The sequence below is a fragment of the Anomaloglossus baeobatrachus genome, chromosome 10 (genome assembly GCF_048569485.1).
Source record: "Anomaloglossus baeobatrachus isolate aAnoBae1 chromosome 10, aAnoBae1.hap1, whole genome shotgun sequence".
In the NCBI taxonomy this organism is placed as follows: domain Eukaryota; kingdom Metazoa; phylum Chordata; class Amphibia; order Anura; family Aromobatidae; genus Anomaloglossus; species Anomaloglossus baeobatrachus.
Window position 1 is genome coordinate 175,355,235 of NC_134362.1, and position 13,871 is coordinate 175,369,105.

The 13,871-nt window shown below is 44.2% G+C and overlaps 1 protein-coding gene across 2 annotated transcripts in view; it reads right to left on the minus strand.

Moving 5' to 3' along the window:
- Positions 1 to 13,871, minus strand: part of WWOX (WW domain containing oxidoreductase) — a 1,222,377-nt gene that overhangs the window by 945,055 nt on the left and 263,451 nt on the right. The gene's annotated exons all lie outside the window — the stretch shown is intronic.

Below are 13,871 nucleotides of genomic sequence, written 5' to 3' on the forward strand. Positions count from 1 at the left end.
CTTGTAAGTACAGATCAGCATACCCATATAAGTTCGGTTTGGTGGGGTCAGCTGGACTTTAGATAAAGTTCGGTTTGGGACTCAAACTTGACCTGATTTCACGGTCGTGTCTCTATTTTTAGAGACTAGTGACGGATTCAGGGTTGGAATCCCTCAATTCTATCTGGGACTCTACATTTAAACATGGTTTCATTTCTTTCTGTGCTTTTCGCAATAATGTCAGTTTTGTTGTCTAGCAGTTCCTAGCTGAGTGTGTCAGCTGCTGCTGCTTTGTAGCCACGCCCCTTCAGTTTTAAGTAGTTGTGTTTTCCCAGCGATCCTTGCTGAAGATATAAACTCATTGTTCTCTATCCGTCCGCCTTGGTGGAAGGTCCTGCTAAGGTGTTGTCCTGAAATAAGGCTTTATCCTTTTTTTGTTGCTGTTTCCCTGGTTTGTCTTTCCTTCCCTTGCATCTGATTAGTGCAGTGGAGGGTCTAGTGAACCGCATCTGCCTCTCACTAGCCAGGGCATCTACAGGGCTTCCCAAGGTCTCAGATTCCTGTTTCGCTACAGTTGCGGAGACTGTATAGGGACTGGCTAGGAAAGTAGGGACAGCTGCAGGTGAAGACAGGAGGTGTCCCATCTACCCTTCTCACTAGCTCAAGGGCCCTCCATTGTAACCTTTGCTTGCTGTGTTGTTTTGTTGTGTATCATGCGCCCGTAGGTCTGCATGCACGTGCCATGCTCATCACACTTGGCAAGCGTGACACCTGAGCCTCAATGGAAGTCACTAATTGGGCACTTTGGGTCTTCACGCACCATATGAGAGTGGAGAGTTCAGGCTGGCGGTTTGACCATGCTGCTGATCTGAACAGTCAATCATCAGGCACACATTGCCCCCCAGCAAGCAGGAAAGTGCTAAGTAGGGGAGCAATCTGACCCTGAATACAGAATATGAGAAAATCCCCTTAGAGGGGATATATCAGATAAGTCTAATTCTTATTCCCAAATTCAGCGCCACTTTAGACGATGGTACTTTGGTTGGTATTGACTTGAATGGAGACAAGCGAAGGCTGCCATTTCCAATACAGCCTATAAAGAAGGGTGGCAAAGCTTCTGAAACAGGGCAGGTCTTCTTTTTTCTATTCTGACAAAACTCTTTCATATAATCTGCCCGCAAATACTTATGGACACTTCTGACAATCCAGAAATCTGTTTAGGAATCCAGTCTTCTAGATTCCAAATTAAAAAGGAATATTATTGGCCTACTTTGTTGAAAGGATTTAGCGGAAGTTGATTTTGGTGACCCACGGGATGTGGCAGCGCTACGCTCTTTGTGTAGTTGGACTCCTTCATGCTTGTAGAGTCTCAGAAACTTACCTTAATGAAATCAAAACTGGCAACGCAAATATGATCATGACCGACATCGATCTATGCCACCAATGTAGCCAAGGTCTAATTCAGTGATGACCAACCAGCCTCTTGGAAGTTGATCATGGGTTCTTCCCAACGAAGGAACAAATCCCATCAGTGCCAGTGCCATGTTTACCAGCCCTGGCACTGGGCTTTTTTGTTAAGCATAAAATCCTTGAAGTGGTAATGTTCCTGAGAATGGACACAATTTTCCACAATTCACAGGTGATAAGGTTTCGAAGCTTGGGACAATTTCGGAGGAAATCAATGAAAGGTGTCTTCTGAAGTTCAGCGCTCTTGAGTTCTCTTTGAGAGAGCCGCTGAAGACTCTGTTGGCGGTGGCTTATCTCTCTTCTGAAATTCAGCAGGCCAGATCCTTCTCTCCACTGGTGGGTAAAAGAGAAGGGAGAGACATTGCATATGACGCACAACCCACAATAAAGTATACAAAAACCTTTATTAACAGTGCACAAATGCAATTTAAAAACAATTAAAACATTGTAGAAAAGACAAGATCCTGTACCCACAAGTATACAATAATTATAATAATTCAACAAGGTACAATAATAAAGCCCCGCCACAAGGATCAAGTAAATTGCAAACTGGTAAGGCACCTGCAGGAGACAAATGGTCCAGGGGTATCACATGCAGTAAAGATGTAAAAATGACAACAATCAACACCTGGAAAACAATAACCAGGTACCATGCAATTTAGATAGCTCTATATAGGGCTAAACCACGCCATAATACCTCAGGACACGCAGTATAGACCCATGTGTAGTCATAGGGGCGTCATAGCCCTGCTGGGCAGAAGACACAGAATCCACAAGTTCCTGGCAATCCAGGATTATAGCCTGTTCCCAAGGGAGGGGGAAGGGCTCACCTGAATAAAGCACAAGGGAATAGATGGTGGAGGAGCCTGTGTAAGCCCAATGGAGCAGCATAAAAATATGAAGGGTTACTGCAGTGTCCAGTGGAAGGGAGCATTCACAGTGTGGCAGGGGCACACAGGGGGTACAAGGATCACCCCACGCGTATCGCCGCCGCTGCGGCTTTGTAGAGTGCACTGCAGCCCAGGTTCATATATAAGAAGAATAACGAGGGTTACTCACAATCAGCTGTGTTGTCGCTGGCGCGCGGTCCGGACCATATGTGTAAAAGCGCAGGCGCACGCACGTGCGCAGTGTATCCCAACAGGGAGTAAGAATCATAACAACGTCCAAATGTCCTGAACGCGGGCGCATGCGCAAGAGCGGGAATGGTGAGACAGGAGGCTCAAAAAGGGGGTAAAGCGTTTACAGGCACAGTATTAAGGTGCAGGAAAACCTGCACCAACGGCGGTGTAATCATGTAGGTGAGTGACAGCCATTAAAGCCAAAAGATAGGAAGGCTCCAACTGCAGTAAGGCTATCTTTTGGCTTTAATGGCTGTCACGCACCTACATGATTACACCGCCGTTGGTGCAGGTTTTCCTGCACCTTAATACTGTGCCTGTAAACGCTTTACCCCCTTTTTGAGCCTCCTGTCTCACCATTCCCGCTCTTGCGCATGCGCCCGCGTTCAGGACATTTGGACGTTGTTATGATTCTTACTCCCTGTTGGGATACACTGCGCACGTGCGTGCGCCTGCGCTTTTACACATATGGTCCGGACCGCGAGCCAGTGACAACACAGCTGATTGTGAGTAACCCTCATTATTCTTCTTATATATGAACCTGGGCTGCAGTGCACTCTACTTCCCTGACGAAGCCGCAGCGGCGGCGGTACGCGTGGGGTGATCCTTGTACCCCCTGTGTGCCCCTTCCACACTGTGAATGCTCCCTTCCACTGGACTCTGCAGTAACCCTTCATATTTTTATGCTGCTCCATTGGGCTTACACAGGCTCCTCCACCATCTATTCCCTTGTGCTTTATTCAGGTGAGCCCTTCCCCCTCCCTTGGGAACAGGCTATAATCCTGGATTGCCAGGAACTTGTGGATTCTGTGTCTTCTGCCCAGCAGGGCTATGACGCCCCTATGACTACACATGGGTCTATACTGCGTGTCCTGAGGTATTATGGCGTGGTTTAGCCCTATATAGAGCTATCTAAATTGCATGGTACCTGGTTATTGTTTTCCAGGTGTTGATTGTTGTCATTTTTACATCTTTACTGCATGTGATACCCCTGGACCATTTGTCTCCTGCAGGTGCCTTACCAGTTTGCAATTTACTTGATCCTTGTGGCGGGGCTTTATTATTGTACCTTGTTGAATTATTATAATTATTGTATACTTGTGGGTACAGGATCTTGTCTTTTCTACAATGTTTTAATTGTTTTTAAATTGCATTTGTGCACTGTTAATAAAGGTTTTTGTATACTTTATTGTGGGTTGTGCGTCATATGCAATGTCTCTCCCTTCTCTTTAACCCATTACGTGTTCCATTGCATTATCAGCACCCCCCTTTGGTTTATTTTGCTATTGTGGTGCATTCTCTCTCCTTGCTGCTTCTCTCCACTGGTGGACACAGACCGGAAAATGCCTCTTGTGCAGAGACAATATATGGGCCCTTTGCAGTCCAATAGCTCTTCGTAATGCACAATTCCACTCATTTTGGAGGTGGATGTGGCCCCCTTACCTCATGGGCTCTTGTGTGTGCACAGTTTGCACTAATGATACATCTACCTTTGCTTCTCTCCATTGACATCATCTGTTGGGGAGAGTTGAACGGCCCCCATACACATCAGACTGTTGGCCAATCCCGCTGATATCAACGTGTTTGGATGACTTTAGTCCAATGTGTATGGGAGCCCAAATCTTAGTCTAATTTTTTTTCGCAGGTCTTTATACAAACTTACTTCTGTATATTTATTTATTCCTATTTTAAAGGGATGGTCTATTAAGAGATATCTCCTTTTAGAATATGGCCAGTGGGCAATCAGCCAATTACCTATGGGTCCCAATTAGAAATGGGGCAAATCGATTTGCAGGAGCTGGTCCACTGGAGACATCAGTAAGCTATGATTGCTAGATGGGAGACCTGAGAACCGCCTCCTACCTGAAGACATAGGTGGCTATTCTTTAGATTAACCTTCCTGGTGCAAAGATGACACTCATTCAGGCCAGCTAATTAAAAGATCAGCCATGGGTGCTGGGAGGTAAGAAGTGGTTATCAGGGCTCCTATCGGGCGGCCATCAGATTACTGACATGGCTGATGGATCAGGTCTTGTGAAATCAATCCAAACCAACTCTAGTCCCATTACCCGCACCCTCAGCAAAAAAACATATTGCCAGAGTAGGTGGCAGCCATTTACCTCGCAAAAGCCACTGCAAGGGTAATGTGCAGCCACTCAGTAAAATAACTGCATTGTAACTGAGAGGAGGAGATATGAGGTGACCTACCACTGCCATCATCTGTACTCCTAATAGGCAAGCGCAACACTCAGAGGAGGAGACAGGTGCTGACCGATCACTGCCATCAGCTGTACTCCAAATTAGCATGCTCAACACTGAGAGGAGGAGACAGGTGTTGATCCATCACTGCCATCAAATGTACTCCAAATGAGCATTCTCAACACTGAGGAGAGGAGACAGGAGCTGACCAATCTGATATCATATCTACTCCAAGTGAGCATGCTCAAAAGTCAAAAGAGGAGACAGGAGCTGACCAATCACTGTCATCATCTATACTCCAAATGAACATGTTCAAAAGTCAGAGGAGAAGACAGGAGCTGACCAATCACTGCCATCATCTGTACTCCAAATGAGCATGCTTAACACTCAGAGGAGGAGGCAGGTGTACTGCTTACCCATGACTACGATCATCTGTACTCCACAAGAGTATGATCAAATATCAATGCAGCCAAAGGGAGGGAAATAGACGGGGAAAAGCCGCATATATACACTTATTTTACAGGAACAAAGACAATTCCCCTTTTAAAGTTTTTTGCAAAGTTTCACAAATTTCTATGCTAGAAAAATTCTAAAAAAAAATATTTAGGTTTAGTTACTGTATGTAATTGATGCTTAGCCTATGATCCGGAGTGCTGCTGTTTGCATATGAATGAATCCATGTTTTGTTAATCTCCTTATTTTATCACAACATATAACATTATTTTATTTAAGAAGGTAATTGCCTAATTTTTTTTTTACTTACAACAAAAGCCTAATTTTGCAATAAAGTGGCCAAAGAAATTCTATCATCTTTCAAAAAAAAAAAACTATTCCAATGTCTCATTCACTTGCAGACAAACCCCTTGAAGATAAACTGTGGCGTCGAGTACCTTTTATGAGGAATGGAAAAAAAAATAAAAAATTAGACGTAAATGTAAACAACACAATTACACGTCGAAAAGCCTGCCAGCTAATTACGGATAAGGCCGGGTCTGATTTATTGCCGCGCGCCGGGCTTGTAAACTGATGGTGAAATGATTAGAAAAATATGAAATTGCCCAAGGGTTACAGACGACTGCTTTTAAAGACCATGGTCAAATCATTTTGACAAAAGCATTACATGTATTAGTACGTTACTTTTTCCCAATGACAGCCCGTTCTTCTGATCCCCTAGAGAAATACAGCGCTGTAATGGAGTTCACAAAGTCCCCTAACTGCTGCATGCTTCTGTACACACCGACACTGCTCCGTGCCGGGCTCAGGGAAAAGGAAAACAGGAGAAATATATATATATATATATATATATATATATATATATATATATATATATATATATATATATATATATATATATATATATATATATATATATATATATATAGGAAATAAGTGGCCTGAATGCGGCTGGGAATAACGCAGCTATGGGACATGGAAATGCTGCACTGCTAAAATATAAAAAAGGTTTACATGGATAAGAAAGTGTATAATTATGTGCAACCGGCTCCGGAAAATACACACAGAAGAGAGCGATACAGCGGGCGACATCCTCCAACACCAGATCTCTGCGATCACCGAGGACTCATTACTAGAGAACAAGAACAATAAAAAGTCTGAAAATAAAAATGGGATCTGAATATATATTTATCTGTATTAATCAGGCCATAATTATTTATCTATTCTGTTTATATCAGACTCACATCTATAGATCTATTTCAACACATTACTCTTATTTATTATTATTATTATTATTGCGCCATTTATTCCATGGAGCTTCACATCTCTATATATCGCTCATATCTCTGGATCTCTCAGTCTATACATATCTATCTACATCAGTTTAACATCTATCCGTATTTCTTATCTACAATATTTATATCTCGCTCTACATATAACTAGCATGTATATCTGTCTATCCATATCTATCCAACTATCTATATTTCTCTTCATTTTGTTTTCAATATTCTTTTTATTATAGTGCCAAAATAACATATGAAACACAATGCACACCTTCCAAGTACTGTTCAGAGCAAAAAATTGACATAACGTCACATGAAACAATGAATATATGTGAGAAAATATAAGGTACTTGAATCTTCGCTCTCTCTTTCTCTCTCCATCCAGCTCTTTATCCATCCAACTATTGATCTATCTACTGTATATATCTGTCTGTCCAGTCTATCCTCTATCCTTCTCCCTACCTACCTATCTATCCATCTCTCTATCTACCTATTTATCTATCTATCTACCTACCTATCTATCTATCTATCTATCTATCTATCTATCTACCTATTAGCTATCTATCTATCCATCTCTCGCTCTATCTACCTACCTATCCCTTCTATCTATCCATCCATCCATCCCTTCTATGTATCCATCCATCCATCTATCCCTTCTATCTATCCATCGATCCCTCCAATCGATCCCTCAATCGATCCCTCCATCTATCCCTCCATCCATCCCTCCATCCATCCCTCCATCCCTCCATCCATCCCTCCATCCATCCCTCCATCCCTCCATCCATCCCTCCATCCATCCCTCCATCCATCCCTCCATCCATCCCTCCATCCATCCCTCCCTCCATCCCTCCCTCCATCCCTCCCTCCCTCCCTCCATCCCTTCCATCCATCCCTTCCATCCATCCCTTCCATCCATCCCTTCCATCCATCCCTTCCATCCATCCCTTCCATCCATCCCTTCCATCCATCCCTTCCATCCATCCTTCCATCCATCCCTTCTATCCATCCCTTCCATTCTTCCATCCATCGCCTCTGTCTGTCTATCCCATTATCTATCTAACCAACTATGTATCTCTTCTAGCTCAGTGCTTTTTTAGCCGTCTTTCCTACCTCTGTTTGTATTACTATGTGAATTTTGGAAGCTAAAACATAATTTTATTGTTTTACAAACTCCACACTCCTTATCACAGATGTGTCACAGTTGACAGACAGTCCTGTGGTGTCCGGTAGTGATGAGCGAGTATGCTTGTTACTACTCGGTACTCGCACGAGTATCACTGTACTCGGGCTACTCGGCGGGGACCGAGTAATCTCGCGATACTCGTGCTATACTCGTGGTCTTCATGTTGGCGCTCTTTTTACAGCCATCCCTTATGCAGGGATTGGCTGGCAGACCACTGCAATGCCACAGCCCTGTTGTGGAATTGCAGTGATTGGCCAGCCCGCACAGCGTGACCGTGCCTTTAGCCCGACACTTCCCCGCTCGGCTACGGCCCCTTCCGCACTCCACTCCGCGTGTATATATATATGCACGCTTACACACACACGCACGTTTTTTTTTTTAATTTACAGTTTTATGGTTTCTACATGCTGCCGGGGGTCATTTCATAAAAATACTCGGGTCTCCCATAGGATAACATTGGGCTCGGTGCTCGGGCCGAGTACACGAGTATTTTGAGATGCTCGGCCCGAGCCTCGAGCTCCCGAGCATTTTAGTACTCGCTCATCACTAGTGTCCGGCTGTAAAAGGTCACAGTGTTTGGCAACACAAACTGCTCCCTGACATTCTACTCTTCCCTCTTTGGTGTAAATATAAATCTATGTATCTTCTCTGCTTGGGGTTGATCCATTTCCTTTTAGGACCCTGTGGATATCGTCACCTCTCAGCTGTTTATCCTCATCACTACCCCTTGTGTACTTAAATACCTGCATTTCTCCATGGTATGTTGCTGGTGATAGAGTTAAATTTCTATATGGTCTTGAATGCAAGCCCTTGGCTTGTAATCAACTGGAAAAACATTGTTGTGTGTTGCGGTACCTCTTCCAGAGGCATCTTGGAGATAACTTGTTAGTTTACTTTCCCTTGTTTGTGTACCCGGTGCATTATTAATACTTAGTGGGGTTGACTAAGCGCTAATCCCATCCATTCCTTACCTAGGACCCAGTTGAGGGTCAGCCAGGGCAAGGTTTCCTGCTTGGCACATAGGTGCAGAGCCTATCTAGGGTGGTCAGTGGAGCCAGCAAAAGGTTGAATCAGGGGGTCACCATCCACTCCTTCTCTAGACACAGGGTTTCCCTCTTACCTTTTCGCCATTTGCTTTGTATTTCCTCATACCGAGCGTGACACTCTTCCTTATTCAATTATTCGAATTAGTGCCGTAGCTTTCTTGTAGATTATTATTATTATTTATTATTATAGCCCCATTTATTCCATGGCGCTTTACATGTGAAAGGGGTACCGGTATACATAATAGGGAGAAGTATAATAATCATAAACAATACAAGACACAGACAGGTACAGGAGGAGAGAAGACCCTGCCCGCGAGGGCTCACAGTCTACAAGGGATAGGTGAGGAGACAGTTGGTTAGGGTAGAGCTGGTCGTGCGGCACTATGGAGGACTGAGGGTTACGGCAGGTTGTAGGCTTGTCGGAAGAGATGGGCCTTCAGGTTCTTTTTGAAGCTTGTCAAGGTAGGTGAGAGTCTGATGTGTTGTGGCAGAGTGTTCCAGAGTATGGGGGAGGCACGGGAGAAATCTTGGATGCGATGGTGGGAAGAGGAGATGAGAGGGGAGCAGAGGAGGAGTTCTTGTGAGGATCTGAGGTTGCATGCAGGTAGGTACAAGGAGACTAGGTCACATGTAAGGAGCAGACAGGTTGTAGATAGCTTTGTAGGTCATGGTTAGTGTTTTGAACTGGAGTCGTTGGGCAATGGGAAGCCAGTGAAGGGATTGGCAGAGAGGAGAGGTCAAAGAGTAGCGGGGGGAGAGGTGGATTAGCCGGGCAGCATAGTTTAGAATAGATTGTAGGGGTGCGAGACTGTTAGAAGGGAGGCCACAGAGAAGGAGGTTGCAATAATCTAGGTGCGAGATAATAAGGGCAGATTAATATATATACACTAAATAATGCACAGATTAGTGCTCTACAGATCATATACATTGTCGTCCGTCCTCCACCTGCACGCCCGTCTCGATTTCCGTCCCATGTACACAGTAAACAGTTAGATGAAAAATACTTTACATAGAATGTTATTGTGAAACACAAAGCACTATTTGTCCAGTGCAGACGTTTCTCCTGTTAGGAGCCGTCTGGAGAGCTTACGCTTCGTGTGTGGTCTGGCCCCTCTCCAAAATAAAACTGCAAGAATTAAAACAAACAGAAGACAATGTGGTGTTTATTGACAGATGGATTGTCAGGTGAAAGCTCCCAAGTAGAGTCCAGGGGCACGAGACGTAGAGAGCCAAGAACATAAAAAAACGATCATTCCAAGATGTGAGAATGGTGCTGGACATGGGAGGTAAAAAAAAAGATAATTTTATCCCAGAAGGCACTAACATCATTGCAATTGGAAGCAAAGATGTAAGATTATGCACCGGCCTTACATGGTAGTCACTAAGTAATCCCACCTGATGGGACCCCCATCAATTCCGAGATCTACTGGAATAAATGATGGCACCACTATTTCCATTCATCGTCCTTAGAACTGTGGAAGATTGCACATCAGAGCCATGATGAGCGGGGAGTTTCAGCATTGGCATTCCAACAGATTCCAGAAAAAGACCTCAAAAGCGGCAAGTCAGAGAATAGAGATGGCCGCGCATGTGCACGACCACGCCATTCACTGTCTAAAGGACAACTGGAGATCACACTTCACAGCCCCATTGTTGGAATCGGTGAGGGTCTCAGTGATTGGGCTAAAGGCCCCGTCACACATAGCGATGTCGTTAGCGAGGTCGCTGAAACGTCACAGGTTTTGTGACGAAACAGCGACCTCGCTACATGTGACACATAGCAGCGACTGGCCCCCCACTGCGATATCGACGATCGGACCTGAAAGTCCTGTTTCATTTTTTGATCGTTGGTGTCCTGCTGGGCAGCATGCATCTATCGCTGTGTTTGACGCTATAACAACGATGAGAGACCTCGTTGGCGACTCAGAACTCAGCCTCTACCACTATCTATCGAGGTCTGAGTCGTCAGAATAGCTGTTATGTGACAGGGTCCCAACAACTGCTGAGGTCGTTATACGGATCGCCGTATCGTTGCTGCGTCCTTAATTAGATCTGCCTGTTTGCCAGTTCACTAGCCACCATGTAGCGACGTACCAGCGATCCTGACCAGGTTGTTGTCGGGATCACTGGAACGTCGCTACATGCCATCCTGCAGATAAGTGATAATTTGCCAAGATGGCGTCAATTTTGCCCAGCATTTTGCAATTCCCGAAGAATGAAAGGTCAATTTGCAAGTGATTAAAACTCAAAAAAGCCAATAGTTTTCCCAATTTATAATTGGAGGCAGGATGAAATATGACCACCCTCGGCTTATCAATTTCTCATCAGTCAATAGAACATCTTAACATTGAAGCAAAATCATCGACAGGCTGAAATTCACATTACAACAGCCAGGTGACCACATGTAGACAAATACAGTATAAACATCCCCCAACAGAGTACCACAAAACCATGTTTTAGTTTTGATTATTTTTTTTAAAGATGGTCATCTCCCATTACTCATGCACACATATGTTGAGTCAAAAGGAAAGTTAAGGAAGGACAAATCTATACTCATATAACTTTTTGATAAAGGGGGACAGAATGTTTGACATAAGACGGTGACAATTAGCGGTGGTATGAATCGATTCGCAGGGCCTGGTCCAGTGACTGCGTCAATAATCTGTGAAACAGCCTGTTATCTGATTTGCATTCCATACTCCTCTATTGAAGCCTGGCGTGGTGCCACAGTTCCGGTATGACGCATATGTGATGTCACACCAAGCAAGCTAATCAAAAGAAGAGCAATGGATACAGAGAGGAAGGACAGTATAGGGAAAATTTACGCCATACCACCGACAATGGTTTAGAAATCTGAGGAGCAGGTGGCATCTTCTTACCACAACTTTGACCCTTTCACGCTCTCGCTTACAACCTTGACTATTTCATGCTCTCGTGTACGACCTTGACCATTTCATGTTCACATTTACAACCTTGACCTTTTCACACTCTTGCTTAAAACATTGAGCCTTTAATGGTCTTAATGAAAACTGGACGCTTTTATGCTTTCGCTTTCAAACTTGACCTTCACATTCTCTCGCTAACAACCTTGACCTGTTTACGCTCATGCTCACAATCCTTTACACTCTTGCTTACAACCTTGACCCTTTAATGCTCTCTCATATATTACCCTCTAAAGCGGGATTTACACGCTACGATATTTCTAGCAATTGCTAGCGACATCATACGCAAAAGCACCCACCCGCGATATCGTGTAATCGCAGCCGTAGCAAATATTATCGCTACGGCAGCGTCACATGCACTTACCTGGTCGGCGGCGTCGCTGTGACTGCCAAACAATCCCTCCCTCAAGGGGGAGGTGCGTTCGGCGTCACGGCGACGTCACTATGCGGCTGGCCAATCAAAGCGAAGGGGCGGAGATGAGTGGGACAAACATCCCGCCCACCTTCTTTCTTCCTCATTGCGGGCGGGACGCAGGTAAGGTGAGGTTCCTCGCTCCTGTGGTGTCACACACAGCGATGTGTGCTGCCGCAGGAACGAGGAACAACATTTATAAACACCCATTAACAATTTTTGGTTTTGGGACGACCTCTCCATGGTGAACGACTTTCACCATTTTTGAGGTCGCTTAAGGTCGCTGGTAGGTGTCACACGCTGCGATATCGTTAATGACGCCGGATGTGCGTCACTAACGACGTGACCCCCGACGATAAAACATTAACGATATCGTAGTGTTTAAAGCCCTTTTTACTCTCTTCACTTACAATTTTTACCCTTTCAAGCTCTCACTTAAAACTTTGACCCTCTTATTTTCTCACCTACAACCTTGACCCTTTCACGCTCTGGCTTACAACTTTGACGCTCTTACGCTCATGCTTACAGCCTTGTATGCTCTCGCTTACCATCTTGACTCTTTCACGCTCATGGTTCACAACCTTTTAAGCTCTTGTTTACAAACTTGACCTTTCACGGTCTTAATGAAAAATGGACCTTTTTACGCTCTCGTTTACAATCCTGACTCTCTTACTCTCAGGCTGACAACCTTGCCCCTTTTACGCTCATACTCACAATCTCTTACACTCTTGCTTACAACCTTTTACACTCTTACTTACAACCTTGACCCTTTCATACTCAATGAAAAACTGACCCTTTTTTATGCTTTTGCTTAGAAACTTGACCCTCTTACTCTCTCACTGCCAACCTTGACCCTTTTATGCTCATACTCACAACCTTTTACGCTCTTGCTTACAAGCTTGAGCCTTTCACGCTCTTAATGAAAAAATTGACCCTTTTTTACGCTTTGCTTATAATTCTGACCCTCTTACTCTCTAATTGACAACCTTGACCTATTTACACTCATGCTCACAACCTTATACACCATTACTTACTATCTTGACCCTTTCATGTTCTTAATGAAAAATGGACCCTTTTACGTTCTTACTTTTAAACTTGACCTTCTTACTCTCTTGCTGACAACCTTGACCATTTTACGCTCATGCTCACAACCTTTTACGCTCTTGCTTACAACCTTGACCCTTTCATGCTCTCACAATCTTCTTACTCTCTCACTTACAATTTTGACCCTTTCAAGATCTCGCTTAACACTTTGACCATCTTACTCTCTCACCTACACCCTTGACCCTTTCACGCTTTTGCTTACAACTTTGACCTTCTTATGTTCATGCTCACAACCTTTGATGCTCTCGCTTACAATCGTGACCCTTTTACGCTCTTGCTTACACCCTTGACCCACTGTCACATACAACCTTCGCCCTCTTACTCTCTCACTTATAACCTTGACTCTTTTACACTGCCTTTCATGCTCTCACTTACAACCTTTACCTCTTTTCACTTTCGTTTACAACCTTCACCCTTTAACGCTCATGTTCACAAGCTTTTAAGCTCTTGCTTCCAACCTTGACCCTTTAATTCTCTTGCTTACAACAGTTGTGCCCCTAGACTTCTCATCAACTTCTTCCACACCATGTATCCTGGATCTAAAAATCTGGCTAAGCCGCTATTCCACGACTCCAAAGCTGCTTTACCCTTTCTTTTATTTCTTCTCCATAGATTGAAAGCTCATATGTGCAGAGTGCCTACATAATGTAAGCCTATGTAGTCATATACATTTTTTTAAGGA